Raw genomic sequence first — 26,760 nt, forward strand, 5'->3', positions numbered from 1 at the left:
TTTTAAAATTTCTAAACCTTAAACAGTTAAGCGAAGAGTATTATAAACACTCATATACTTTTCACCTACATCATTGGTTATCATAGTGTTTATACACAGATCCATGGGGGATCCTATGACCCTTTAAAGGGATCTACAAGGTCAAAACTACTTTCATAATGATATGAAGACCTCATTTGCCTTTTTCACTGTGGTGACATTTGTAGTGATGATGCAGAAGCAGTCAGTGGTGGATAAAGCTGCTAGTGCCTTAGCATAAATCAAGGTAGTGGTACCAGATTGCATTAGTGATAATTATGTTTGCGACCCCCTTACGGTAAAACAAAAATGCCAGTTTCACTTTCACTTAATGTCCTTGATGAAGCAGTAAAATTATTAATTTTATTAAATCTTGACCTTTGAGTGCACATCTTTTTAATATTCTGTATGATGAAATAGGAAGTTCTATGAAGCACTCTGCATATCAAGGTACAATGGTTATTTGAGGAGAAACACAGGTATGATTGAGTTGCAAGCTAAACTAACCTCTTTTTTCATGAAACATTTTTACTTGAAAGAAAGATTGACAGAAAAACTCAGATTTGGGTACTTGGCAGATATTTTCTTAGAAATAAATGAAATGGTACTTGTCACTTAAAGGAAAACAATTGACAGTATCTACTGCCAATGATAAAATTTGAATCTTCAAGCAAAAAGTAGAATTTTGCATAACTTTTCTCTACCACTGTGAGCTTGGCAGCTTCCCAATACTTGAAGTCTTTTTTTTGAGACTGGTGGTGATATATTATTAACAAAAGTAATTTTTTAATATTGGACAATGAAATATGTCAACATTTAGAAGATCTGCATATCTGTCAGCTTTGTGAACCAGTAGTTTCCAAATGATCAGTGTGTGATTTTATGAAAATCATGCTTGGATAAAAGATTCATTCAAATGGCAAGACAGACCAATAGATTTTAATGTAACAAGAGTATGAAAAGTTCATGTATATGGCTTCAGATTCCACAGTTAACCTGTAAGAAACTGCCACTTGTCAAGTTATGGTGTAGTATCAAAGAATAATATTGCTAGTCATCTTAAAAGGTATTAAAATACCCCTTTCTGAGTACATATTGTGTGAAGTTGAATTTTCTTCATATACTTCAAATAAAATACCATAGTATAATGCTTGAATGCAGAAGCACATATGCCTCAACAGATGTTAAAGAGATTTGCAAAAGTGTAAAACCAATGTCACTGTTCTCATTAGATTTTTTTTGTTTTTGGAAACTTTAGTTATTTTTCATAAAAATATTTATGTTCACATAATGGGTTTACTTTAAAACCAATACATTTAAATATTTTCTGTTTTAATTTCGTAAATGGCAAATACAGATAGATATAACTCGTATAAACAAAAGCCCTTTGGGGGTTTTTACATAATTTTAAGAGTACAAAGGAGTTCTGAGATCAAAAAGTTTGAAAACTACTGACCCAGCTTCACAGTTGTTAATATTTTGTCACATTTGCTTTATTTGTTTGTCTAATTTTTTTCTGAAACATTTGAAAGCAGGTTGCATACAGCATGACCTGTAACCCCTAAATACTTCCACATTCAACATTGATACAATTTTAATATTCATATTCAATATCCCAGTTCCGTAAATGTTCTTTATGGCTTCCCCTCACCATTCAGAATCCACTTTAAAGATTTCTTGTTACATTTGGTTGTCATGTCCCTTTTAATCTAGAGCAGGGATTGACAAACTTCTTCTGTAAAGGATCAGATAGTAAATATTTGTGGCTTTGTGGGCTATGCTGTCTTTTGCAAGAGAAAAGCAGCCATAGACAATATGTTAATGAATAGGCATGGCTGTACTCCAATAAAACTTTGGTTTGAAGACTGCTGATTTAGAACAGCTCCACTTTAACTTTTTTGGTGTGTCTTTTTGTTTTGTTACTTTTATTAGCATGTATTTGATGCTGAATTTATTCCTGGGCCATAAGTTTTTGTTTTTTTAGTCTCTTCTGGGAGATCTTTTTTTCCTGTGCAATCTCCTCATCTGGTTTAGGAACAATTTGTTCTTTTTCAGTGAGGATCATCTCAGTGTGGCAGGGGGAGCTCATGGGCAGTTAACCCGCCCATGAGCTCTGCAAGTTCTGTGCTGCATCTTGGGAGCTTTGTTCACTCGGATGTGCTCAATGACCAGAGAGTCTACATCTAAACCCTTAAGTTTAGCATTACTTTCTGCTTTTTAAAGCATGTGCAATAAAAATTATGCACTCTTTTTGGACCAGCGACCCTGTGTCCAACCCCACTGTTTGGCCTGGGCACACCTGCCACTCCACTGTTGTAACGACGGAATGACACACATTGGTTTTGTAACGTGACATCCTTTAGATACTTGGTGGCTTTTCGGATATGCATACCCTTGATGTCCTGGGCAGTTTCACGAGTGTTCTTAAAATGAACACATAGATTTGAACCTCTCGATTTACATGAATTTGTGGGATTCTCTGGGTTAAGCGAACAGCGAACCATTTTGGAAGGTCACCTCAGGCCGCTTACGGGAAGAGCTGGTATGTCTTTAGTAATACTTTTTTTTTTTGAAGCGTCCAAACTAGTTACAGTGTCTCATAAGTTGGATTTGTCTGATTGTTATCTTATCCTTAGATTAGATGTAGGGTAAACATTTTTTATAAGGAATTATTACATAGATGATACTGTCATATTGGGAGGCACATAATGTTAATCTGTCCTATTACCCTTGATGACAACTTTGATCTCTTCATTGTAAAGGTACCTACTACCCTTTGTAAGTAATCTGAGGGGTGACCTTGAGACAGTGTGAATATTCTATTCTACCAAATGGTTTTAACATCCACCAGTGATCCTTGCCTGAGTCAGTTATTACTTTTGTGGTTGTGATTATAGTTCTTAATATCTGCTTAACTAATAGCAGCAGTAAAAACCAAATTGTATTTTCAAAATACTCGTGAGCTTAGAAAGTCCTATTCACATATAATGTCTATCACTGATTCTGTGGTTTAGTTTCCCATCACACGTGTAGACTCTCCCTGGGAGGGACAGGCTGAAAGACTGGGTCTGCATGTGTTGTCCTGGGCAGCTGGTTTCCAGAAGCAGGTTTCCAGAAGATGGTGTCTTCCTCTTTTGAGCCCAAAGCTGCTTAAGAGGAGGGGACTTGGCCTAGTCGGGATTGGAAATTGTCTTTGCCTTGGGTAGTTTTTTCTGTTCTTTACCTCTTACGTCGATAGTTCTTGTGTTTTAGTGGTTCAGTTTGTGGATCCTATAATACTCTCAGGATCAGTTTTTATTTAATTATGTTAGAACTTGTATTGCACACCAAACAAGTACAGTTTAGAGAAATGCATATATTATTTTAAGAGAAACTTTTTCCCCCACCAACTTCTTATGAAAAATTTCAAACTTACAGAAAAACTAATACAGTAATCTAATAAATACTCATACCTATTACCTGGATTCAATAATTAATTGTTTGCCTTATATTTATATAGCTATAAATATCTGTATATATGTATCCATTTTTTCATAACTATTTGATAACTTGCAAATGTGTAACCCCTAATAAGAACATTCTCCTCCATAACCACCATATCATTATCACACCTTTAAAATGTATGTTTTTAATATATAATATCGATCCATTTTCAATATCTCCATATTTCTCAAGAATGCCTTTTATAGTTTTTTGAGAAATAGTCTCTTGAAAGACATAAAGGTGAGAGACTGACATATAATTGAACAGTGAAGTGCTCTGTGTGGCCTCGGACATGAAAAATAACTACTAAGTTTATATGGTGCCCTGCAGGTAGCTGCAGTTAGTTGCATTTCATAGGTCAATAAAATGAAGTCATCTGGCTAGGAGAGAGGGGTATAAGGCTTCCTGAGTTTATGATCAAGGGTTGGACCTTTCAGAATATCAATGATGAACGTGATAAATTGAAAAGCAAGACATCAGAATGACACCTAGCCTAGTGCCTGGCTCATAGTAGGTACTTAATGAATATTTTTGACACAGTTAGAGATATAACTGGAAGGGTATGCCAGAAAAGACTAATTGAGCATTTATTGAATGATTACAGTGCATTTAGCCTATTAGATGCTGTGGAGATGAAGTAGAAAACAATGTTCATGCTCTTGAGAACTGGAGTATTAGCTTAGAGGAAACAAACCCATTCTCTTTTTGGTTAATATTTACCAGCCGTCTTCTGCATGCCAGGTAATATTTTAGGCACTGGGGTACAGTGGTGAACAAGACTGACAAAATTCTTGCCTTCATGGAGCCTACATACTAGTTGGGAGAAGTAAGTTGTAAAAATATCAACAGAATAATTTCAGAGAGAAATAAAACAATTTGATACAGTAGGGAGTAATGGGAGGAGGAGAGCACAGCTTTAGCTAGGATTGTCAGGGAAGGCATTTCTGAGGAAGTGACATGCGAATTGTGACTTGAATTATGAGGAGGGAGGAGCCATGGGAAGATCTGGGGGAATGCAGCGAGGAAGCTACAAGTGCAGAGATCCTAAGGTTGTGATGCATTGGCCAAGGTGAGGACCCAAGGAGGCCAGTGTGTATGGAGCAGATAGTGAGAGGGAGCAGAGTGGTAGAAGAATATGATAGGACGTGAAGTAGGAGAGGAAGGCAATGACCAGATTGGTAAGGTTTTTATGTATTTTAAGGACTAGGAAACAAACCATTGAGAAATGCAAATTGTACTCCATAAACTAACTGAAGGATTCAGGTAATTAATGAGGGCTTGATTTTAACTATTACCTTGTATCCTGCGGATATGTCCCTCTTTTGCTTTTTTTCTTAAACAGATCTTTATTGAATAACTTATATTCATAACATTATACTTGTGGGAATACAAAGAAATGACAAGTCTGTACTACACCTTCAAGGAGGTTTGCACTATAGTTGGAGTAATATGGTATAAATTCAAAAAGTATGTCTGTGAGTGTACTACATAAGAGAATGACGCATGTGTCACAGTAGCATGTGCTTATGTGCTAAATGGCAGTAGGTGCTCAAGAAGGGAAGAGTTCTTGGGCAGTGGGTGTGGAGAAGCTCCACTGAGGTGGGGATGGCATTGAATTATTTCTTGAGTAGGTTTGACGAGATGGAGGTCATTCTAGGCAGGGGAAATGTCTGGGTAAAGGAGTAACATGGAGTTTTTCCTCAGGAAATAATGAGTAGATCAGTCTGTCCAGGAAAGGAGAAAAGATAATGGCCAGCATGCCAGGGACTTGAGTGACTTGAGACTAAGGAATTTAGACTTTAGTCTGTAGATGTCATGGGTACTTCTCATAAATCTTATTTGTGCGTTGGTCACTTATACTCTAATTCTGTTCATTGTAATATTTGTTGTCTACTGTGTGCACTTGTAGTCTTTGAAATTCCAACAGCCTTGATCACTTGCAGATGTAAAATTGAATTGTGATTCTGGCACATGGGTTGTATATAGTTATAGAAACAGATGCAGAAAATGAATGAACCAGGGAAAAAAATTCTTTTAAGTGATCTTATTTCCTTAGGACAGTTTGATAGGGTGGGATTTGTATCTTTAGTAGATGTTAAGTAGTTGGAAGATTTCATTGTTGAGCGATGGATTAGGGGAAATGTTGAAACTACAAGAAGGCTATGCTGATATTAAAATATGTTGCAGGGGGCCGGCCGAGCGGCATATTGGTTAAGAGTTGTCTTGGGACAACTAGTTCGGATCCCACATGAGGGCCAGTGATGCTGTGCCCTCTACAAGCTAAGATGGTGAACAACAGCTCAATCTGGAGCTGGGCTGCTGTGAGTCACCGGTGATGGCGTAAGCTGCAGCCCCTACTGCAGTGGGCTGCTGTGAGCTACCGTGAGTGACTGGCAGCCCGCAGCCGGCAGCCGGTGTGAGCTGCCGTGAGTGGCCGTCTGATGGCCAGTGAGTGACTGCCTCAGCCGGGAAGAGCGCAATGATCACAATACTAACATGGGCCAGTGAAGCGACATCTTCCACAACTAGACTGAAGAACAAAAGGACAGCAACTTGTCTATTCCCCTTCCCCGATTCCCCCAATGCTGTTCCCCTCCCCCAATTCTCCAATAAAATCTTAAAAAAAAAATGTGTTGCAGGATTCCATATCTCATTGTCTTTATAATCTGGATTTTGATAGGGCAGTGGTCATTTATGTTTGTGGGCTAACTATAAGAAAATGGTGAGCCTAATGATGAGGCTTTCTTATCTTGATCATTATTTTAAATGCAACGACACACACATACACACAATTCCAGCATTTCCTTAACTGACTGACTAGCTAACCCTTAACTCACTAACACACGCTCTCTCTCACCTACCCAAACCCCACTGGCTTTAAAAAGATTATATCATTCCTTACCAATCTCAGCAATGTCATTGATAAGTGCACTTTATGGCATTAATTAGGACCAATGCTGTATATAGTCTTTTATTTAAGATTACTGAGAGTCTTTTTCTGTACTCTGCTTATTTCCCTTCAGCTTATGGAGGACTAAGCCGAATAGGCTTATGCTGATACTGTTTATTGCCTGTCCCTAAGAATCATAGCTTTTATAGCTGGAAGAAATCATCTGGACTCTTTTTTTATCACCCCATTTTATAGATCTGACTACTGTTCCGAAAGGGCAAGTGCCGTAGCATGAAAGGAGGGAATTATTATCTGGATATAGGGTAGCCCAGTCTCCTCCCTCTGTCCCCCTTACATTGTGGTGAGGTCATTGTTAGTCCTTCTCAAAACTAAATGATACATTGACATTTATATCCCAGCTCTCTGCCATCGAGAGACTTACTAGTGCAGTTGGAGAAATAGGACTGAGACATAAAAAGATTAATAATTGGGCAAGCCACATCCTTTCTTTCTTTAGGATAAATCAGTTGGAGTTTAGGTCATTCAGCTCTTGAAATGTTCCAGCTACATTGGGGCTTTTAATAATGCTGGTCTTCCTATAGGTTAAAAGTCTTATATCAGGCTTTTATTCTGTCATCATGGTTCAAATCACCCTAATAGTTATCTTTCTATAACACTTTACAGCTTATGAAGTATTTTCATCACATTTGAATTTTAGGATACCATTGTTAGATAGGGAGACAAGAGTACTTATCACTGTTTTATAGGTGAAACTTAACTGAAGTTGAGCTGAAACTTGAACTCAGATTTTAATTCATGTCCCTTTCTTAGTGTACTAAACAGTAGTGCGTTTATGATTTCACTTGCTTTATATCCACATTTCCATAGTAATGAATTATGTTTTGATAGGTTCCATTTTGGAATAAACCCAGTATTTCTTTAAACTGAAAAAGCTATATTTTCCATTACTTTTTATTATTCAGAGGGAGTTGAATGAACTTGATTTTTTTGTTTGTTTTTAAAACTAAAAGTTGGACTGAAGAATGTGATCTTAGGCAGATTCTTGAGTTTGAACTGAAATATCCTGTTTAACTCTCATGGATTCAGCAAACATTTATCAGATGTCTTCTATGTGACAGGCATAGTGCAGGGGGAGGGAGATGGGGGGAGCCTGAGGAATGAAAGTATTACAATGGAAAAGCAAGCATTAATCTCAAGTGGACCTGAATTCAAATCCCAGCCTGCTAGTTATTTATTGGTTGCAAATAACTTCTCAGGGCTTCAATTTCCTTATCTATAAAATGAGGATAATAATACCTATCTTGTAGGAAGGACTGGTTTGGGGAGTAGGGTAATGTATGTAAAGCCCTTAGTCTAGTATGTGCTTTATAAGATATTACTGTGCATAAGCAAATGAATAGACAAATGTGTGTGGTGAGAGTTAGCAGAGTCTTGACAGAAAGTCTTTGGCTGACCTGAGCAGAAGAGTGAAGTGATTTTGGTTGCCAACATACTATGTTCTGCTTTTGTTGAAACTTGCAAGCTCTCATACTGATGTTTGCCAACATTGTATTGGACTCCTCACATTGTAGAAGCCAAGTCATTCCTATGGAGTTTAAGTCATTTGGAAACATCTGTAGGATGGACCTTTACATCGCTGTTGCAGTTTAGTTGGGGGAAAAAAAAATCTCATGTTATCATAGAGTAGTGAAAGTCAGGTGGCAGTGTTCCTCTCTGGGTTGGCACCTAGCTTCAGTTTACTGAATGATGCAACCGTCAAAAGGAAAAAATTGCCACCCTAAGTGAAAAGTCTGGTGACAGTGAGTATGGCAGGTGAACTGAATAGGTTGAAAGACCAAGAACTTATTTTGTTTTCTGAAATAGTATTTTATTCATCTGTAAACATTTATCAAGCACCTACTGTATGCTAGGTATTGCTCTGGGTGCTAGGAATACAGTAGTGGGAAAGGCTCTTTTCTGATACTGCAGAGCTTATGTTCTAATGAGACTGTAAATAAATGTAAAATGCGGTGAATGTCATGTAATGCTAAGTACCATGAGGAGAAATAAAACAGGAGACTCAAGTAGCAAGGTAGAGTAGGGGGTGCTCATTTTATTTAGATAGCATTCTCACTCTAGATAGGATTGTATGGAAGACTCCTCTGAGAGGTAACAACAGATGAACCGAGCCCGCTATGAAGCTAGTGTCCCTGAAAGAAAAGGAGGCTAAACGGTCTGTAGAAGGGTCTTTGATATGAGAAGTGGAGGTAGCGCTGACTTCCGAAGTTGCTTTAGGAGGTGGAAAGGGAGGTCTGCCTTCTTAAACGATTGAAATCAGCCCATATTAATTTTCAGGTGTCTATTGAAGGGAGGGAGTGGGTCTGGTATAGTTGAAAATCAGCCTGTGTGCCATCTTGGGAACACATACTATAGGTTACCCTGCCCCAGAACGTGTACATTTAGGCATCGGGAGACCTAACAATTTTTTCCCTCCTCACAGTATTTTTAAAAGTGTTATATAGTCTTTAGACCATCTCTATCAGAATACAAATGCAACAGATCCAATTAATCAGGATATTTGAGGATGATACCTGGGAATCTGCAATTTTAATAAGTAATTCCACATCCATACTGAGGTTTGAAAATTACTATTTGTAATCTTGCTGATCGAAATGGCCTTTATCCCAGGCTTAGTGGGTGGGCAGGCAAGTGCCTACTTATTTAAGATGCATTACTTTTCATAATTTACATTGGAGCTTGCATTTCCTTTTTCTTGATTTAATTCTTAGCTTTAATCTCTGATATAGTGTAGCCTCCATATTCAGATGTGTTGATGAGACAGCAGAAAATGAAACTCGCCCTGTTTGCTTACATTATTTTGCGTTTGCACTGTCGGCCACATCCCTGGGAAGGAGCCACCGCTAAAGGGAGAATGCTGAATGGGCTGTGTAGACTGATCTGCTTTTAAAAAGCTTGCTTACACTCAAGTAGTTCTTTTTCTTCTTAGTTGAAAATTGTAGTTATTTACTTGTGATTCAAGTTTTCTATCTGCCCTCCATAGGTCATTAAGTCTTCAACATGCAAAATGTTAAATGAAAGAGAAAACAAATAGAGAATGAGGATATTGAGAAAGTAATAATGTATTTAGTATGATGCTCAATAAGTATTCATTTGATTTCAAAGGAGGGGATGGAAATAATCAGCAATGGCCAATTTAAACCACCTGTAGCTGGTTGAGCCGGATCCTTAAAGGTATTACCACCAACATTCTAGTGGGCACACTGTTGAAGGAAGTATGCACTGTTTCCCCCATGTTTCATTTTAGGGGTACCACTGATGTTCATTTTCAGGTGGTGGGAAGACTAGTAGCTAGGAAGCTTATCTGCCAGGACCCATCTCCAGGCCATTGGCCAAGCTTAAGACTCTGTTTTGGACCTTGCCTTTTGGGTACTGTCATGGCTACTGTCTTCCTTTAGCAGGGGCCTCTTGGAAAGAGGTTGAGCCTTCTAGAACTTGAAAGGGCCTTAGAATAAATGAAAGGCTATCCTTTTCATTTTATTGTTAAAGGAACCAAGATTCAGAGAATAGAAAATTCCTCCAAGGCCCTAGATACTAGAATATGAAGTCTGGTAATGAGATTTCCTTCAGTGGGGTCATCCAATTGAGTCATCTTTTTAAAAATGTGCCCCTTTCCTCCAAAGGATGTTCTTTCTCTGTTCAGAGCTTTCTTGTAGTCATTTCAGCCTGGTAGTTGGTTGTTTTTGGCTTTTCCTGTCCAGTGACTGGGGTCCTATTAGGGTGAGTGGCAATTTATATCTTGCGTTTGGTAAAAATCATGTAAAATTTATGAGAAAAGCTCTTGAAATTAAGGCATATGGAAGAGCAATATGTGGCCCTGAGTCACACTGCAAAGCAGCAGAGGAGGAGGAGAGCTCACACAGAGTTGGTCTCTCCACTGGCTACCTTATATTTACTTTCTTTTCCCTCCCTTTCCTTAGCCACTTCACTCCCGCAAACTTGGTCTTATGAAGAGCTGTGGTGTGGCATGAGTTGGGAGTCTGGACCCTAGCTCTTTGGTCCACCTTTGCTCCAAGCCTCCATGTCTTCTCTGGGCCTTATTTCCCCCATCTTTAAAATTAAAGGCTGGACTAGATAATTGATCCCTATGGACCTCTCCAGCTCTGATAGTCTTCGATTTCATGAATTCTGGAATGGCCACAGCTTGCAGTTTGCTCTGACACACAGGAGATTCTGCATTGGAACTCTACCACGGTGCACCTTGGGTGGTCTCAGGCTAATTTTTTTTTCTTTTCCAGGAGGACTGTTTTTGAGTGTGGATTTTATAAATAAGCCATTTTTTTGTTTTGTTGTGTCTTCAAGAGATAATAAGAAGTTAAAAATAAGAGTGAGAGAAGACTTGGAAGTTGGATCTGTGGGAAGTACACTTATGTGTATCCCAAGTAACTGTTCTAGGAGAGGAAATGCTTTGTTAGGTCTATGTAGGGTGGCACAATATTGTGGCATTCTCCTGATGCCTTTGCAAAGAACAAGGGCCTATAAGGAAGTTCAAAGTTCTTAGTTAGTTTCCACCTTTGGAAAAGCACTGAGCTACCCCAGGGCCTGAGAGGAGGGAGAGCTACTGAGGACAGGGTTTCTAGCTTCCTTGGGACACCCACTTCCTCATATGATTTGAGCCAGCGCTCTCAGCTCTTTATGACTAAAACGTCTGCAGTTTAAGGCTTGAACTTGTTTGACTTAATTTCGGGAGTTTGTTTCCCTAGAAGATGTCACTTCCGCCTTAGAACAGGATAATCGTGGTAGTAGCTCTTTGATTATGAATCTGATCCCGGAGCAGGCTTGATGGCTCTGTTGTAAGGTGATAAAGTCTGGCTCTGTACTGGAAACCATTCACCCGTATGCTCTGTTGTAAGTGGGTGGAGTTCCTTCCATTCCTGCCTGAATGAAAAGCATTTAGCTGACTTCCTGATCATGCCCTGTCTTGTCCTTCATTTTTTCCTTTGCTTTTCATTATTCTTTGCTGCAGCTCTTCCCATCTTCCAGTTGTGGCTCTACACAAGGCAGCTGCCGCAAAGCTTTGCACGTGTTTATTATTGAAAAAGAAACTTGACAAGCTTGAGTTAGGAAAGGGGCTAGGTCTCTTGCTATGTTTACAGGATTAGGGTGAGGAGTGGAGAAGATGGGGGATGCGGGGAGACTTGGATCCAATAAAACACTCTAGGCTAGATTAAGTATTTGAGGAAATGGAATTTTGGGTTGCTGACAGGCAAAAATATTTTAGGAATGCTTCTGATTTGATAAATAGGTTATTTTTAGTTTGCAGGAAAAGAGTAGTTTCATCAGCGTAGTGGAATCTTGCAGTCCTGTTTGTAACCTAAACTAATCTATTTCGGCTTGTGCCAGGAAAGTGTCAGGTGGCATGCTAATTTCCTCCTAACGTTTAGTACCGCCTGGCTTAACTCCTGCAGTCCTGTGGCTGGGCCTTGGTAGTGGGAGTAATTGGGGGGAGACGGTGAGCTGCTGCTATCATATAGCCTGCCCCGGGGCTCCAGATCTCTGCTGTAGATGTAATGTGGGGCTTAAATTAAACCCAGTGTTCCCTTTTGGGATCACACGCATGACTTTGGTTTGGGTGGAACTGCCTTAGAGGCTGATTTGCTGTGTTTACAATTAACTTGGCATTTCCTACCCACCTCCCTTGGTTCTTGCTTACTTTACTCTGCCTTAAGTGATTTTTAATGGATTTTAAGCTCTCAATTATCATTCATTCAGCACACCTTTGTTGAATGCCCACTTAGAGGTATGTCCGGCATCATTGTAGGTGCTGAGTGTCCTTTGGTGTTTGTTTCTTAGAGACTCTAGATTTTATATATGTTATTCTGTTGAAGAGTATCAACTTGTTGATTACTTAAAAGTATGGTGATTTTTAATTCTGGAAAAGGCAGTTTATATAAATTACTAGGTCAGTGAAACCTGTTTAGTGGTTCAATTTTGGTTTGGGTATTCAGTGCTCATTTACAGGAGGTAGACCTTCCTAACTAGAAGACGTGACCTTTGTGGAATTTGCAGTGGTGTGGGGAAAACAATAGACAGTAGGAATTATTGAAGAAAATATAAAAACAGCTACAAACTAAGTCAGCTACATGAACTACCAGAGTGATGCGGGGCTACCTGGTGGGGGGAGGCTTTGCAGCTCCCTGCTGCAGCAACGAGTAAGAGCAAAAGGAATAAGAGCAGCCTTCTTTATACACAAGGATGTTAGCCAGCCACTTTGGAGTGTGGCTGTTTTGTAGTCTTGGGATTTTTCTCCTTGGGCTGGCCTTAAATAATCTCTATAACTGATTCTGACGGGGACAAGGAAAATTTAAGAGGTAGACAGCTCAAAAAGCAAAGCAGCTAGTGACGGATCCATCCCATCTCGTTTGGGGCAGCCAGGGGAGTGGGGGTGGTGGTGTTCCTGTTTCTCCTCTGGGCAGTGAAGAAAGAAAGGCTATACGTGAAAGCCCTTCTTTAGTTGCTTTCAGCTTGCCTTAGTCCCGCACATTATTTAAAACAGGAGCCTCAGTTTCTTCACATATAAAGTAGATTTGATAATACCTCCTCATGGAGTTGTTGTGAGAATTAATTGAGATTATGGGAGTAAAAGCACTTTGAACTATGAAATAATAGATAAGCATTAGATATTTTTATTACGTATATTATTTATGGAGGAGGAGTCATGGATTTTTGAGGCCTCTGGCAGGACATCTCTAGAGAAGCCTTTCTGATGACTCTGGATATCGTAGAATCTGGACTTCCTTTAGTTGGTGTTAGTAAGGAAAATAATATTATTCAGCATTATTTGAAAGGGGTGTGCATGTGGGAGATGAATTATTCTTTCTTGTAAGTCTCTGTTAGTATACCTATACTTATAAGCACATAAATGAGGCACTCATAATTTTCAGCTACTTAGCCATTGAACATTTACTGAACTATTACTGGGTGCCAAGTTAGTTCTATGCACATGCTTGGATTCAGAGATGAAATACATAATCCTGGCCTTTTAAGAGCTCAACGTTTGGTGGGAGGAGATAAACATGTAGGTAATTATAGTACAGAATGATAGTGCTATGCCAGAGGTAAACCTGGGGTCTTTCAAAAGAGCCTGTTCCTACTGGATTCCTTTAAACTTCCTCTCTAGATTTTGTTTACAAGCTGAGAGATCTTTGAGGTCTGGAGAAATGAAGCAGTTTGCCTAATTTCATAACCATAGCTAGTCAGTAATAAAGCTAGAACTAAAATCTGAGCTGTCATACTATGCACTTTTTCAGCTATGTTCTTAGCTCCTCCATCAGCACTGATTTTGACTTTCTTTCCTTGCCCTGGTTCCTGACTCATTTCAGAGGAGTGCCTGTCTCCCTGCTCCACCATCTTTACAAGCTTCTGTTCTTATTACCTTGTCTCACGGTTACTATTGCAGTGGAAGTAGGAAGAGAAGACATAGCAGTCTTAAGTTTGAGCTCGTTGAGGTAGAAGAATGGCTCTTAGCATTGGCTGCACATTAGAATTGCTTATAGTGCTTTTATAAAATACTGATACCTAAGATTCTGATTTTTACTCCCATATTTGTTTGTTCATTATTGAGATACAGTAATACCTTGGTTTGGGAGCATAACTCGTTCCGGAAACAAACTACTCGTATTGTAAAACATTGCTCGTTTACCAAGTTAAAATGTATTAGAAATGTTTGCTCGTCTTGTGGAACACTCGCAAACCGAATTACTCACAGTCCAAGGTTTTACTGTATCTACAATAAAATACATAAAATTTTCAGAAAATATTCAATGAATTTTTATACAGTCATGTGTATGTATCTTTATGCATATCACATCAGGATATGCTTTAGATCAATAGGCTCCCTCAAACTTCTTCCTCATCAATACTGGCTGCCCTAGTAACCACTCTACCCCCTACACACTTCTATATGCATCTTCAAATACGGACATTTTCTTACATAACCACGATGCTATTATCAAATTTAATGAAATTAACAAATCCTTAATAATCTAATTCCTAGGTCATAATCACATTTTTTTGATTGTCTCAAAAAATGTCTCTGCAGTTAGTTTGTTAGGATAAGAATCCAACCAGAGTCCACACAGCATGTTGTGCTTAAATTTCTTTACATCTAGAGCAGTCCCTCTTCCCCTTTCTCATATCATTGACTCATTGTAGAAATTGGGTCCGTTGTCAGCTAGTAATGATAGTTTTGAAAACTTCCTAGGTTTTTCTAATATTTTGTCAGAGTTGAAAGCCCTCAAATAGAGTATATCTCAGGACTATTCTTAAAGAGAGGGTGAAGGGTGAGGGATAAAATAGAAATAATTTGTGGGTGATTGAAGCTATCATGACAGATTAGAGCATGGACGTCTTATACAGTAGTAGAAGGGGGATGTGACTGCAACAACAGTGGTACGCCCCAAGGAAGAGTGGGAACCAGTTACTGAGTTCGCATTTGTCTGTCAAACTCATGTTACTGTGTGAATCTTCTTGTTTAGTGGAACTCACAACAGTTGTTTTTCTAACAAAGAATCAAAGAGTGACAAGAAAAAGCAAATGTGATTTCTTCCCTGTTGAAGTTCTTTTCTTACAGAACTGTAGACCATGAAATTAAAAAAAAAAATTAGATGAACAAAATTAGAAGTTGGAAAATAGGTCATTCACAGCAATGGGGATACTCAAGGTTTAATGAAAGAAAACTTGAAGGGATTAAAAAATTCAGTCTGTACACAGCATGGGGGGAAATGTGAAAATACCTGTGCAGGTCAGAGGCTGATGTGTCCTGAGGCAGGGCACAGCAAAGTGTACCAGGTAATGGTGTCCTACACAGGATTCCTCCTGATTTGTGCACAGCGCCTCTAGCAATTAGCCATCATCTCACTCTATTCTCTTTATCTACTAGGGCCAAATTGTCCAAATAATCTGGTTTTAAGCAACTCATCAGATAAAAGTGCTCAACAGAGTTTTGTGGGAAAGTGATATTGCTGGTCACAGGCTTTGGACTGAAGTGGCATGTCCAGCTCAGGAGACCTGGGGAGGGAAGGTCAGAGTAGCTTGTAGAGTTGGGTTTGAGGTACTGTGGGATCGGAGAATTTCGGCACTGGAAGGGCCCCTGGGCTCTTGGATTTTACCCCACCCCCAACCCCCATTCTTAGGCTTTTTGTTACAGAGAATTTCAAACTTATACAAAAGGACATGAACTCCCATGTCCTCCAGTTTTAGCAGTTATGAATTCATGGCCAGTCCTGTTTCATCTGTAGCCTCATCCACTTAACCCCATCCTGTGTTTTGAAGCAAATTCCAGACATCATATCATTTCATCTATAAGCATTTTAATATGTATCTTTAAAAATTAAGAACTTTTGAAATTAAAGGAAAAAACAATTTTAATATCACATCAAAATTTAACAAGAATTCTTTACTATTATCAAATTATTCAGTCATTTAAGTTTCAGTTGTTTCATCAATGTAATGATTCTATTTTTTTTTTTTTTACAGTTTTTTTGAATCAGGACCCAGTTAAGGTCCATACATTGTGATTGATAGCTCTTTTAATGCATAGGTTTTTTTCCTCCACCCACCACCCTTTCTTAACGTATAGAGTATCTTAGTTATATGTTGCTGCATAAAATTTAGCACCATAAAACAATGTACATTATTATTTCACAGTTTCTGTGGGTTAGGAATCCGGACATGGCTTAGCTAGGACCCCTCCTTTAGGGTCTCATACAAGGCTGCAAACAAGATGTCAGCCAGGGCTACAGTCACCTCAAGATGGTTGGGGAAGGACCGGCTTCAGAGTTCACTCGGTGGCTGCTGGCAGGATTCAGTTTCTCGCAGGCATTGTACTGAGGGCCTCAGTCCCTGCAGGTTGGTGGATGGAGGCCACCTTCATTCAGTTCCTTGCCACATGGGCACCTCCAGCATAGCAGCTAGTTTCATCAAAGCAAGCAAGAGATGACAAGAGAGAGTGGCAGCAAGAAGGAACTCTTAATCTTTTACACCTAATCTCAGAAGTGACCTCTCATAACTCTTGCCTTATTGTCTTCATTAGACACAGGTCATCAGTTCTAGCCCACACTTAAGGGGAGGCGCTCACAAAGAACATGGATACTAGGAGATGTGGGGGTCATTGGGACGTTAGAAATTGCCTCACTCTAGAGTCCACGTCTGCCGACTATCAAAATATTATCTTTTTACCACATTATTGATGCCACTGAGGAGAAAAAGGCCCCCCAACTCTTGCATTTCATTTGCCTCTATATGTGTAATGACTGTCATGTAATGTCCTTCTACAACCCACTGATAGATGTCAATTTATATATGTCAGTAACCAAAGCCATTTGTTAAAAATCATAAGTGGCATAGGTTGATTTGTTTTGTGCCCTTTCACCTTGATCAAGAAATGAACTAGTCACCGNTGTGTGTATGTGTGTAAGCTGATGGAGGGGGGAAAGAGACAGATGATGGATGGGTGAGGGCAGGACAGGTCTGTGGGTCAGTTCTGAAGCTGTTTGAATAGTAATCATACTTATTTTACTTAGACTGGCTCTTTTTTGAAAGTGTATGTAGCAGGGAGGGAGAGCTAAAACTTCTCCCACACACCCACCCAGGCCATCCCTTGGGGGCTACCCCTGGTACAGATCCTCTTTTTCTACATTTTTCCTAGCTTTTTTTTTTTTTTTAGCTGAGCCATCCTGCCACCTGTTGGCAGCTCAGCTTGGGCCGGGAATCGAACTGGTGACCCTGTTGCTCAGAGCTCACGCTTAACCAACTGAGCCTATTTTCATTGCTTATCAGTAATTTTTTTCTCTTCAGATCTTGTTGGCTTGAGGCTTCAGGTCCCCATTTAAAGAAGAAGAAATTATCATTTTATTATTTCTCCATCTTAATTCTAGCCTCCTAGCTCTCTAGGGTGATAGAGGTAGGGATGGATTCTGTTTTGTGTCTGTTATGGGTTTGGTGGTGGAGGTGTGGAAATCCGGTTAAAGCGACCAGCAGCCTCGGAAGGAGGCCAAAAGGTGGACTGCAGGATACGGAGGGGGGAGGGATGGGCCGCTGTGATGAAAGGAGAGAGGGATAGCTTGTAACACCATGTACAAAAGCCTTCGCTTTACCACTAGCTTAGAAGCCATCTTTCCATTCTTCCTCTAGAGTAGGATAGACAGAAATTTGACCCAGATCTCCCACCTTCAGTAACTCTTCTCTAATTTTAGGGGTGAGATTCAACAGGTTATTAGGCTTTTCATTTTCAGCTCTCCTGTAGAAAGAAGTGTTGTTATAAAACCGAAGAGTAAGTTTGCAGACAGAGAATCTCTATTTGTAGTTCTCATCGATAACTGGGTGGCTCAGGGCCCTTTTGAGGACCCAGTCTAGAAGGACCCAGTGAGAGTCAGCATGGTGAGGTAGTGTTTGAGATCAGACAGTCTTAGGTTTGAATCCTGACTGCCATTTACTAGCAAGCTGTGAGACCTTGGACAAGTCACTTGACTTCTTGAAATTTAGATTCTTTATCTATAAGGGAGTAGCACTATTGTGTTATTGTCTTATATGAAACATAAAATATGTTGCCCGGGGTGTGGCAGATGCCCAACAGATGCTCCCCCCTTCTCCCCCCTTACCCATCTTCCAGAACATCTTATTTTTAGTAGAATCTGACTGTAGCCCTAAGCAGTTGTGTGACTCACCCTTTCCAAGCTTCAGTTTCCTTCCTAAAATGAGGGCATCTAACTAGTTGATTTCTGAGATCCTTCCTGGCTGTAAGATGTCATATGACTTTTTAGACTGTTGAGTGTATAGGTCTGTTAATTTAAGGAAAAACAATGTCGTCTGCCCTGGGACCATATCATCTGATGGGAAATGGGACGATTCCTGGAGCCAAACTGCTCTCCCTTGAGAACGAGAGAGCCAGCTTCCTTCACAGTCCGGATCGGGACTCAGATTCTGCCCTGTCTCATTTCTGACAGCGAGCTGTACATAACGGGCTTTGGGACGGGCTTTTGGGTCAGCTCAGCCTGGGTGGATTCGTGTTTGACCTATCTCTTCCTTTTTGTTTATATTCTGTCCAGGTCAAGAGGCAGCTGCCATGGAAAGATAGAGTGAGTGTCCAGGACACTGAGCACTGGGGGAGCATCTAGAAGCATTTACAGAAAAGCTTAAATTACCTAAATGGTAAGTATGTTGTACAGTGAAACCTGGCCACACATAGAATTGGGTGGTTTCTCTGATGTCTACAATTTTCCCATCGTTACAGAGAGGGAGGAAAGTCAGTATTTGTTGATCTATTATGAACCAAATACTATGCTAAGTACTTTACATGGTTTCTCATTTAATCAACCAGCCAACCAAATGAAGGAAAATCCTTTCATGAAGTTGACAACCTTGAGAAATAGGCCTAGCTACCATTTACTGAATAATTACTACATGCCAGGCCCAGTCCTATTTGACATACATACCTCCCTTAATATTTACACCAACCCTATGAGGTAAGTGCTGTTATTATCACCTTGAGGAAATGAGCTTAGAGAGGTTAAATAACTTCTCTAAGCTCACACAGGTAGTAAATGGTAGGACTCTATTTCAAACCTGGGTTATTTTCATTGTACTTGAACATCTCTCTTTTGAGAAAGTTACTTTTTGACTTAGGCAGTGACTGACTTAACTTTAAAAAGCAAACCAAAATGAATAAATTAAAAAAAAAACACCAAAAACCTTTCAATTGGCAACTAGCTCCTTTTCCTAGCCCTTTCTGGGTTCTGTGTGCCGGTATTTAATTGGTTGCTGTTGACCAAGGCACTGGAGAGTACTAATGAGACAGAAGAAACTTGAGCAGTGAGTGCCCAGAGGGCCTTGGAGGCAGGGCAAGACTCTGGAGTGCGTTTCCTTCTAAGATGGGAGCCACTGGGAGTGAAGAAGGTCATCTTGGTCGGTGGGAGCTGGATAATAGTTAGAGAAAGGTTCTCGGGGAAGGTAGAGCAATAGGGCAACCAGAGAAAGAGTCTGGCAAATAAGTTTTAGGCATAGGAGTGACTGGACATAGGGAAGGAATCTTAGCGAGACCTCTCCCTCGCATGGTAACTGCTCCTGGGAAATAGGCATAGCTAGGGACAGTAGAGAGCTCTTCTTGAGGGAGTGGGAAACTTCTAGGCAAACTCTTGCCCTGTCAGTTGGCTCAGGATTCTTGTGTTCCTTCCACGGGAGCATTTTCCTACCTCAGGGAACTGGGTTATGAAATTAATTTCTGGTTGGGTGGAGTTGCAGCTGTATTCATTTGTTCATTGGTGTTTCTGATGATACTTTAGTCTTTTTATTGGTGCACCAATGTTTTTAAATATACTTGGTGAATGGGGGAGGGGGCATAGAGATAATCCTTTTCATCAACAAACTTACTCCATGTACCTGTTATACAAAGAGTATTTTGCTATAAACTGAGGCTTGTGTTCTGATGATGAAATGGACCTCCTTACTACATGCCTTGCACAATTCTTGGAACTGAGTTTACAGCATTAAACAAAACAGAAAAAGTCCTTGCTCTCAAGGATTCTTTTCTTTTCTTTTTTTTTTTTAAAGATTTTTATTGGAGGATGGGAACAGCGCTGGGGAATTGGGGGAAGGGGAACAGACAAGTTGCTGTTGTTTTTTGTTTTTCAGTCTAGTTGTGGAGGACGTTGCTTCATTGGCCCAAGTTGGCACCATCACTGCGCTCTTCCNGAGAGGGAGAGAGAGGGAGACCCATCAGTCTTATGTAGGTTTGTGATGTTTGGGCTATGGATCAGGACCGACTTTCTTGTAAGAGCTGAGAGAGAATTCCTTCGGGAGGTGGTATAATGGAGAGAGGAAAGCAAATTTGGGGACACAAATACCCAGGTGAGAATCCACTTATCCAGCTATGTGGCTTTGAGCCTTTATTTCTTCCTCATTTATAAAATAGACATAATATTATCTACCCGATAGGGTTACTGTGAAGATTAAGTTAGGTAATGAAAGCACTTTCGGTTCCTTTCTCGTAAGGGTCAGGCTGTGACTTGCTGTTTAACTACATCTGCCATTCCCTGCTTTAATCCTGCGGCCCCTTGACATATTAGTGATAGACTTCAGAGGTTAAGGGAGCCAGCGTGTCCTTCTGATCAGCCAACTTTCTTAAAGCAGGCGAGTAACCCACAGTTTTAGACATGTGATTCTGTTGCTGTGCCCCACAAGCAAAGACCCCTAGTCTCGATTAGAGACGACTTGTTAGAGAAAGAAACAGTTGAGCCAGGAGGTGGTGTGGGGGCCTTGCGTTTACACAGATGCCCCAGTCACAAGCTAGTCTTATCAGCTGTTCATTAGTAAGTGCTTCCAAATGCTTGAAAGCTTTTAAATCCTTTCCTTCCAATTCCAGTCTTGTTCATACTCTTGGTTCTTTGTTAGGTAAGGTTTCTTTGGGAAGGTGAAACAAGCCTGGCAGCTCAGAGATGGGATTACTGGATTCGAGTCCTGTCTCTGTTTCTGGTTTCCTAAAAGGGCCACAAGTCTCTTAGTCGGTTTGCTCATGTGTCCAATGGGGGATAAGAGTATCTGCCTTTTTATCCCGAGAGTTACATGGATAAAAAAGTTATCCTGGGAGAATTAGAAACAGAAAGACATTATTTTAGCAGTCCATCATCATACTACATACGTATTGCAATCTCTATTATTAAAACAATTTTGGAATTAATAAGACTGTATTATTCTTAAAACATTTTGAATAGTTGCTTAACCCTCAGCTATTCTAATGAATCAAATGAAAGGGCATGTCTCCACATCCGCCTTTTGAGACCTATTGTTTATAGTTTCTCGCGGGCAGATGGAGAGAGCTTGGATAAAGATGTCATACATATTGTTATTGGAAAGGACCTTAGATGTCATTTTGTCTGACTTTTTGTTTCAACTGATGAAACTGAGACCCAGAGAGTATAACAAAGACTTTTTCTGCAGTGCTACAGTATGTTAGCGGCAGAACTCCTGAAACAAAGTTCTTTAAACTTAGGGGACACCTCTGCTTTTTCTGTTTCCCACTTTAGTCAGAAAAGAGCACTTGCTCTGAATTCTCTTCCCTTGTGGGCAGGTGGGGTGGGAGATGGGAGGAGGGGGATCAGAGAAAGGCAGGGCTTACAGAAATTGACCTGTTTTCAGCTGATGTTTCTTCCTCCACTCTTACTTACCTAGAGTGTCCTGAACGCCAACATGATGTGACCTGAGTGTGGGAAGTTGGTCAGTGATGGCATTTAGCTCAGCTGCTTTTACCAACCTAGGTGGCACTAGTCTGGCTCTCATTAAGCTGCTGGCACTCTTCAGCCCCAGACCCACTGGTTGAGATTGGTCCCACCCCATCCTGCCGTCAGCCTGTTTACCAGGTTGGCTTTTTGGGGAAGAGACTGTTTAGGGCAGAAAAAAACTTTAAAATCCCTTGTGGCTTTTTTCCTGAACAACCCTAAGGATGCTTGCCTTAGCAATTACAGGGGAAATAAACCTGTCTCCTAGCTTCTCAGTATACACAGTGGGGCACTAGATTTAACTCCTAGGACTGCGGATGTTATGGTGATCTCGGGTTTAAATTTTTATCCTGCTTTCTCATTTTCCACCTTCACATACTCTTCTTTGCTTTTTATATCTGGGTGACCTCCAGAAGTTAATTAGTAAATGAAGGGTGCGCTGGTCCAACAGAATTGCAGGTAACGGTTTCTCTGTGATCCCTAGTCATTCTGGTTCTCTCCGAGGTCACTTTTTCTGATAATAGAAAGTTTTCACTGTGTACACTCAGCTGAAGGGCCTGAGGGTGGTTTTTCTGGAGACTGCTGATGACCCCGAGCTATTGCAGTTTGGATAATTTCTATTGATTTGTCTTCAAGTTTCCTTGACTCTTTCCTCTGTCACCTCCATTCTGTTCTTAAGCTCATTCAGTGAATTTTTAAAATTTCAGATACTGTTTTTCTAAGATTGCCACTTTAAAAAATTCAGTTTCTCTGCTTAGTTTCAATAGCTGCTTTAATATCCTCGTTTGATCATTCCAACATCTGGGTCATCTGGGAATTGCCCTCTGCTCATTGTTTTTTTCCCTTGCAGCGGGGTTTAATTTTTCTAGTTCTTCATGTAATTTGGGATTGTATCCTGAACGTGAATGAATGCGAATATTCTTTCATGGAGACTCTGGTTTCTGTTGATGTTTTCATTGTCGTAGGCAAACTCTTGTCTCACCTGCTGTTCAAATCTCAGCCTAGTTCTTTCGTCCTTAGCCGAAGTCCTTGGGTTCTGCCCTGTGCATGCAAGGCTCAGGGGTCAGCTAGAGATTTGGGCAGAGCTTATACACAGACCCTGAGACTCTCCTTTTCTGGCTGTCTTCTTTCTTACTTCCCATTACCTGTGGCTGCCCTGGGCTCTGTCTTCTGGTTCCTCTGGAAAGAAAGCCTAGGGTTTGGTTTTTTAACTGGAACCTCAGCTGGACAACCCTTATTAGATCAAAGCCCCCAAAATGGGGAATTCATCCCATGCTAGTCCCTTCTTCCAATTTTCAACTTCTTTTCAAAATCTGCCAACCTTTGTTCACTTCAGATAGTTTAAAAAATTTTTTATCCAGAGTTTTTAGTTGTTAGCTGTGGGAGGATCATACTGGAAGCAGAATCCCCTCCTAGCATTTTTATCCATTATCAAAGTGTTTTGGGAACAAAAGTGACACATATTTGAGAGAGCTTTAATCTTCAGCAGTCTAGTGAGGATGAAATGATGCATTTCCTCAGCGTGGCTTGTTCATTATCTCATCTGGACTCAGCCACGTTCACTTTAACTTGCTTTGCAACCTTGAGCAAGTCTCTTCTCTCTGGGACTCACTTTCTCCTCTGGAAAATAAGGCGATTTGCCTCTCCATGATCTGTAAGAGTCCCTTCATTCCTGCTTCTCCACAGGCAGATGCATGTGCACGGCCACCACTGTCACCACCAAGCAGCACAGAAAAGACGCCTGAGGGAAGTGATGTGGTGGATGGGTCAGGGCGGAAAGCTCTCTGAAGGGGCAGCACTGAAGAGTCTGAGGATGTGTACAGTCATCCTCTTGTTCCTGGGGACAGGGCTGAGGATGCAAGAAGTAAATGACATTTCAGAAGCAAAGGAAAGAAGTCATTTGCTGCTTGCTGCCACCCCTAAGAAATAAGGAGAGAATGTAGACAGTCGAAAACAAATCAGGGTCATATGGAGTTCCTGTTTATTGGGTTTTTGGCAGTGCATTCTATCCTGTTTTGAAGAGAATAGCCCCCTGGGCCTTAGTAATATGCCGGCAAACTTGGCAGTGGGTTGGGGGGCAGTAGCTGTCAGTAGGGATGCTGCTTTCACTCTTAGGGCTGCAGAGACCTTAGTGGAGATAGAGCAGATTTGCATAGCTACTTCTTGGGAGTTAAGAATTTGTATGTGGGAGATCTAGTGTATACAGAGGAAGGNGAGCAGCAGAGACATTGGGGCTGACGTAGCTGGAAGGAGAGGTGGGATCAGAAAGCGTTAACTGTTTCTGGTTTTTTGTTTGGGTTTTTAAGATGGGAATTTTTAGAATCTTGCTTCCCAGAGGTGGCCTCTGGGTCAACCTGGGAACCTGTTGGAAGCACAGACTCAGGCCTCATCCCAGACCTGCTGAATCAGAACCTGCATTTTAATGAGATTTCAGCTGATGTGTACATACATTCAGGTTTGAGAAACCCTGTTCTAGAGGGCAGCTCGTCAAGCTATCTGTGATGCAGGACCAGTGATTGTTTGCTAACCTTGCCAGGACTTACATGTGATCCCACTATGTCTGATTTGTGTGTAGTCCATTCCACATGGGACTCACTGTGAGTTCATCAGCACCTTATTGGGTTAGACCCTGTTTGAGAAGTCCACGGACTGTGTGCGTGGACATGGCAGCAGTGTCATCGTGCTACACAGAAGTCTAAATGCTTCCTCTCAGTTTCTGGACTTACATGTGTGATAGTCTGTGAGCCAGTGGTGGCGTGTGGCTGCACTTTGAGCAGCATGTTTGTATGCTGATGGGCATGAGTCTATAAAGAGAGAAAATGATGACATAAGAGACAGTGGGGATGATTGCATATGAAGATGAGAGGGAATTGGCTCCATAATAGACGTGAAAGGCTGTACTTGACACACCAGCACAGACTCTGCATTCTAACAGGGAAAGCAGAGGGCTGGTGTGTTGTTGGATTTGGAGTTAGGAAGGTGATGGTCTGAATGTTGCTTCTTGGTGACAAAGTTATTCGGTGATAGGGGCTGGAGGTTTACTGAGAGAGAAAGATGTGAAAGAGTCACTTTGAAGAGTAGGATGTGAACCTACTAGGGGAGGTGTAGCAGGATTGCTGGCAGCACCAAGGGGTCTGTTTGAAAGTTGTGGTCATAAATTTAAAATACCAGTCAATGGAGAGCATTCGAGATCTTGCTCCCTGGCTAATGTCATCAGTTTGGCTCAAATAAACGCTTATAAAAATTAAAGCAAACAAACTAACAAACAAAAAACAGCCAATGTAGCTATATTTTCTCTAGAGACAAAACTTATTGGGTTGTTGGAAAAGTCATGATGCATTTTTGCAGTGAAAAACATATAAAAAATGCGTCATGACTTTCCCGACAACCCAACAGTTTACAACTTAGCTGCTTTGGTGTAGGCCTGGAGAGGTTGTGATAGATAGTTGGGTTTACTGAGGAGAAGGTTTACTAGCTAAATATGAAGAAGGGGGTGGGGGGAGTATGTGAAGTAAAGGTGTTTGCAAGGGACTGATTATGAGGGAAGCGAGAACACAAAGGGGGAGCATGTAATTCGTTAAATTATTTAACCTCTTTCTTCTTATAAGATGGGGAATAACAGTATCTGTTGCATAGAGTTGTTATAAAGATTAAATTAATTCCTATAAAGGGCCTAGAACAGTGCCTAGTACATAATGAGTGTGCTGTGCGCACCCAGTATTGTTAGCTGTTATCTCCGTCATCATTCCTGGACCACAGAACTAGCCTCGGAACTGATCTCTTGGCATCATTCTTACCTCCTTCCGTGTATTGTCCATAGTGAAGCCAAAGTGATCTTTTTGAAATGTATACCTTCCCTTCTTTAACACTTAAAAATGACTTCCTATAGNAGTCAGAGAAGCTTAAGAAAACTTGCTAAGAAAAGGGAATCAAGTGAAATTAGAAAGAACATAATTTTTTCAGCTGCTGGGCACAGGAGGACTTGAGTTGGACATAGGTAGCCTTGGATCATAGAACAGAGGACTCCAGAACTGAGGACCTTCTCAGTAAAACAGCTGAACTGGCCAAAGGTAGACTCTGTAACTCCTTTGTGTACCGATAATATAACAATAACCATGCTTTATAGTGTACAGAGTACTTTCACATACATTATTTCATTTGATCCTTACAAACTTGTAGTCAAGACCTGTGTTGTTTCTATTTCACAAATGAGGAAACTTCTCAGAATTACAGTAATTCTGCAAGAGTCACAGAACCAGTAAATCAGAGAGACAAGACTAGGATTCAGGAGTCCTTTGTACTGCCCAGTGTGTGTGTGTGTGTGTGTGTGTGTGTGTGAGTGCTGTTTTGTTTTGTTTGTTTTTAATACTGAAGATATTGACTTGAGTCTTGTTGTTAAGCATGACTTACTAAAAGAATGAGATAAAGACACACAGCCATAGCTACAGGAAGGAACTTGGATGGGGAGGCGCAGAGAACCTGGCAGGGAGCCTGACTATTTCTTCTGACTAGTATCCTCCCTGCCCTTTCAGATGCTGCCTGGTTACACCTCTGGCTCCAGCCGCTCACCCTCTTAGTACTTCTTTAAAATTATTTCTGCTGGAACTGGGCAGGTAATTTTTCAAGGTTTCTTTCCCAAGGGTCCTGGTACACTTGGACAGAGGGAAGGGGAAACTAAATAAAAATGTGCAGGGGGTATAATGGTGATCAGAATGGTGATGAGAACAAAACTGAATTAACATTTATAGAATATATTTTATGCCAGGCCTTATGTGCTTAGGCACTTAATAGATATTGTCCTATAATCCTTATATCAGCCCCATGACATTTAGATATTGTAATCTCTATATGCACTTGAAGAAACTGAGATTGTGGAGTTTAATCACCTAAACCGATAAGTGACTGAATTACAGTGGGAACTCAGATTCCCTGACTTCCGAGACCATGTGTGCTCTTTCCATTATAGTATGTTGCCTGGGCAGCAGGCAGTGTGGAGAGGGAGTGTGGGATAGAGACAAAAGAGACGTTCTATAGAGGCCATGAAATGGAAAGGAGGTTCTTGCTAGGGGTAGAAATAGC

At 40.6% G+C, this 26,760-nt stretch overlaps 1 protein-coding gene and 1 pseudogene across 3 annotated transcripts in view; one reads left to right on the plus strand and one right to left on the minus strand.

Annotated features, from left to right (window-relative positions):
- LUZP1 (leucine zipper protein 1) overlaps positions 1–26,760 on the plus strand; it is an 83,364-nt gene that overhangs the window by 30,067 nt on the left and 26,537 nt on the right. For all 3 annotated transcript variants that reach the window (XM_019631420.1, XM_019631421.1, XM_019631419.1), the window contains one exon: positions 18,517–18,619. The gene's annotated coding sequence lies outside the window, so the exon portion shown is untranslated. The remainder of the gene's footprint in view (positions 1–18,516; positions 18,620–26,760) is intronic.
- On the minus strand, positions 1,970–2,522 carry LOC109375890 (60S ribosomal protein L17 pseudogene; annotated as a pseudogene).

This window comes from Hipposideros armiger, unplaced genomic scaffold (assembly GCF_001890085.2).
Source record: "Hipposideros armiger isolate ML-2016 unplaced genomic scaffold, ASM189008v1 scaffold_999, whole genome shotgun sequence".
In the NCBI taxonomy this organism is placed as follows: domain Eukaryota; kingdom Metazoa; phylum Chordata; class Mammalia; order Chiroptera; family Hipposideridae; genus Hipposideros; species Hipposideros armiger.